Source organism: Rattus norvegicus, chromosome X (genome assembly GCF_021556685.1).
Source record: "Rattus norvegicus strain SHRSP/BbbUtx chromosome X, alternate assembly SHRSP_T2T, whole genome shotgun sequence".
Classification (NCBI taxonomy): Eukaryota; Metazoa; Chordata; class Mammalia; order Rodentia; family Muridae; genus Rattus; species Rattus norvegicus.
The window spans coordinates 126,253,570-126,257,876 of NC_141554.1; the positions used below are offsets into that span (position 1 = coordinate 126,253,570).

A 4,307-nucleotide genomic window follows, 5' to 3' on the forward strand; every position below is an offset into this window, starting at 1 on the left:
TCCTAACTGGGGTGCAGAATTCAGATCAGGACAAGACTCTGCTCGGGTGCAGGGAATGAGTACTGGATTCAGAACTAGACAGGTTGTGATCCCAGCAGCCATTTCTGTTTTCCAGGGTAAGAACGTAATACTTATAATGGGCAGATACAGTCTCATGGCAGAAATATAAGTGCCTTCTCTGTTATGCAAAGAACATTCTCCATTATCTATTCATTTCAATTGTAAGACAAATTGTGTGTGTGTGTGTGTGTGTGTGTGTGTGTGTGTGTGTGTGTGTGTGTGTGTGTGTTGTATAGGTCAGAGGTATATAGGTAGATGTGTGATGCTGCACTTGGCTTTTGTGTAGGTTCTGGGCTATGAACTAAGGTTCTCATGCTTGTTCGGCAATGACTTTACCCTCTGAGCTATCTCCCAGCTCTTCAGAGACAAACATTAGGTGGGATATGGGATGAGAGTAGATAGATGAGTGGATTTCAATATAGTTTAGGGTGACGACCTTTGGACTCTAGAGTCAGACTGTTCTTGTCAAATTGCAGCTCTGCCACTTAGCTGTGTAACCCTGAGAGAGTCACTTAACCAGTTTGTTTCTGTGTTTCTTTATGTGTAAAATGCAGCTAGTAATAATACCTATTTTATAAAGATGAAGGTTAAAGAGTTAAGTAAAGCAGACAGAACCGAGCCTGACACAGTTAGCAGTCAGGAAGTAATAGCTGCTAGAATTATCATGTTGTAAATATTCTTCTTTGAGAGAGTGGTTCAGGTGAAAGGGGTTCACAGGCATTCCCTGCTCCCTTTTCCTTATTGAATTCAACACAGATTCATCAGATTTATCAATCTTGAATGAGACAACTACCCTCTCTTATTTCCACATGCATCTAAGGTAAAGTTAGGATATTTTAAGAGAAAAATGTGAACAATGAAATGAAGAAATCTGAGTTGGTTGTGGAATATGTATTTGCTAATAACAAAATAATTATAATTTATGTCTAATTTATGAAATATGGTTGATTCTTCTTGTCTTTTTCTTTTTCTTTCTTTTTTTGGAGGCAGGATTTCTCTGTGTAGCCCTGGCTGTCCTGGAATTTGCTCTGTAGACCAGGCTGGCCTCAAATTCAGAGATCCACCTTCCTCTGTCTCCTGCGTGCTGGGATTAAAGGCATGCCACCATCATCTTCTGGTTATAGTTGTGCTAATATTCATGATTTAATTAAATGTTCACAAAATCTTGTGAGGTGGCCAAAACAGGCCTTATTTGACAGAGCAAACAGAGGCTCATTGACACTATAAATACAAGAATCCTAGTTCTCAGTAGGAGGCAGCCTGTCCCTTGAGGCATTGCCAGTATGGCTGCCACGTCACACATGTATCAGTAGGTGGCAGAGAGGACAGAGGCTATGTCTTCCCTCAGTGTTCTGACCCGTGACCACCTGAATGATTAGTAACCTATCATTCCCTGAGAAAACCAAGCTTGAGACAACCACCAGTTTGTCACCAGACAGGTCCAGGTGGGCTCCCAGGATTGGAGGCAAGCTGGAGACTAGAAGAACCCTGCCTGAGATCACAATCTCCGAGCAGTAATGAGCCCAAGACAGATGACTACCTGGGTGGGTTGGGTGAAGAGGCAGCTTGAGATGACCACCAGACTGGCACTATGGGACCCTGACAGGGAGCTGCCCCGAGATGACCATCAGTCTGTCACCATGCAGGTCTGGGGAAGGGAGAGACCATGCCTGAGAGGACCTCTATCTGGCACCATCATGCACAAGTGTGGCGTGGTACTCCTGAGACCACCCTGACACTCAGAGACTCCAGGTGCCACTAAGAGGAACAAGTAAGTGGTGGCAAAATGGAAGAGAAAGAGACACAGAAGGATGCGGGTACGATGAAGAGAGGCAGAACTGGAAACTAGAGGGTATTGAGGAACAGTATATGTGAGTGATCAATGAGGCCACTTGGGACCATGGTGGTATCCTAGCCTGTGCTGTCACTGGGGGCTATATCCATGGCCCTGTAGCAGCAGGGTTATGTTGCCACCAAAGGCCAGGCAGACATCCCTTGTCCGGACTACTGCTCAGAGGCATGTGGACATCTGAAGGCTGTGCAGAATTGGCTCCAACCCTCACCTGGACATTGTGGGAGAGCTGGTTTTGGGGGAATGAGAATAGGAGAACTGATTCCATCCCTAGCTAGCTGTAGTATCGGGAGAGCAGGCTGCACGTTGCAGGAGTTGTGGTAAGCCGGCCCTTGAGGCCATGAGTGTGGGAGAGCTGGTCCTGCCTCTTGTCTGCTATGTAGTGACATGGGCAAGGGAGAGAGTCCCCTCCCCTTTCTTTTGCTTTGGACATCAGTGGCAGGCAGGAAAGCTGGCCCTGAAGGGGTCATAAGACCAGGAGAACAAGCCTTTCCCCTTACCTGCTGTAGCACTTGGGAGAGCAGGCCCTGCATCTTGCCTAGAGAGCGCAACAGAGCTGGCTCTGGATGTGGTGGCTGCACATAAAATTGGTCTGGGAGTGTGTGAGTGCAGGAAAGCTGGCCCTGCCTCTTGTTTGCTTGGAGGTGGCAAGGACAAGGGAGAGACACCCTCCTTCCCTCCTTTCTCCCCATCATCTATGGCAGGCGAGAGAGCTGGCCCTGAAATGGGTCACGAGAGTAGGGGCACTGGCTATGTCTCTCAACAGCTGCAACACTCAGGAGAGCAGGTTCTGCACTTCACCTGGGCAACAGGGTATAGCTGGCCCTGTTGCTTGTGAGCCAACCCCATGTATAGGAGAGCTGGTGAGCTGACCAGTGTAGGTCTAGAGTTTTCAAAACCTACTTTATTTAGGCTTCTTAAACACTTCAACCTCCTTTCTAGCCCATCAACCAGAGATAGGAGAGAAAGGTTAATAGAAAAAGTGTTGTAGACCTGTTTAGAAGTAGTTCCACCTTTTGTTGTCAGGATGCCACCAGTACAATTCAATAGCAAACACCAAATATGAATCAGTTGTGGCAACAAGACCCAGCAGAAACAGCAAGGCTCCTCTGAATTAGTATGAGTCAGCTGAATTAGTATAAGTCAGCTGAAGTGACCAGAATCAGCCAGAATACCAGAATCTTTGGCACACTTCTCTCTACAAAGCGAAGACCAGTGAAGCATTGCACACCATAGCAATGGAAGAGCATCCTCTCACTGCTTGTGGGGTTCTATTTATATCCTTTCTAAGCATCACACACCCTCTCAAGTGTCTGTCTTCAGCAAAATATCTCATGCTTTCTCATAGGCAGCTTCTAGAAAAACATCACATGACACAACTGAGTTGTTAAAGAATTCAGAAATTTCCACTTCAGACCAGCTCAGATACCTCTTAGGTCCAGAAGCAGGGCTTTGAATTGGCCCACCCAAAATCTACCCCTTTGATGAGCTGCTGGAGTGCATGAAGGTACAGATCTAAAACTACAGGATCTCCATGACACAGGGCAAGAACAGGATATCTGAGAGGAGTCCCAGAGAGAATCCGGTATTGATGGAGTAGCAGAAGCCAGAGGGCTAATATCAGACCAATCAATCATTGTAATGAACATTTATAAGCAAAATATGGACAAAAGTGTATACTGTGGGACATACTGTGATACACTACTATTTCCACAGCAAAATCTCCACCCACTTCCTGTTGCAGGAGAGGTTGCAAGAGTGGAGGGCAGATATGAGGGGAGGGGAAGGTGTCTGGGATTGGGGTGCATGATACGAAATTCACAAAGAACCAATAAAAAGTTAAATAAATAAACAGGAGACAGAATTAGGCAGAATTAGAACTTGGGCCTTTTAGTTTAAACTGGTGCTTATGTAACTGTATCAGGAAATTTCTAGTCAAGGCTGATTTTGTTCATAGTATGCTTGGGTCATTTCCTTTGACTGAGTTTTACTCAAAGGTTGTATTTGAGACTTTTGATACCAATTTCCTTCCTTAATAATTATCAACTCATGGTCACTCTTATTTCATCTGACTGTACCTATTCTGTACTTCCTAGATTATTTTGAAGGAGATAAATCACACTATCTAAAGATGCATTTTGAGCTGCCTCACAACCGTTCCAACTCTCGGAGAATTCAGGAGATAATGCTGGAAAGTACTGGGATTAGATATAGTCTTGTATTTGTCTTACTTATATGACTATATCCAGATTTTATTATCAGTATCAAGAATTGTTATAGTTTGTTCTGAAATATGTCCTACAGAGTCATGCATCTGAACACTGGTTTCCCAAATGGTAGCATTGTTTTATAAGATTGTAGAACCTTTGGGAGGTAGAATGTAGCAGGCTAGGAG

At 44.8% G+C, this 4,307-nt stretch overlaps 1 non-coding gene across 1 annotated transcript; it reads left to right on the forward strand.

Annotated features, from left to right (window-relative positions):
* The first annotated feature begins 1,319 nt into the window (after positions 1 to 1,319).
* On the forward strand, positions 1,320 to 1,451 carry LOC120099489 (small nucleolar RNA SNORA17). The gene has a single exon (XR_015647223.1). It is a non-coding gene; the product is annotated as a small nucleolar RNA SNORA17 (small nucleolar RNA).
* Positions 1,452 to 4,307: the final 2,856 nt, after the last annotated feature.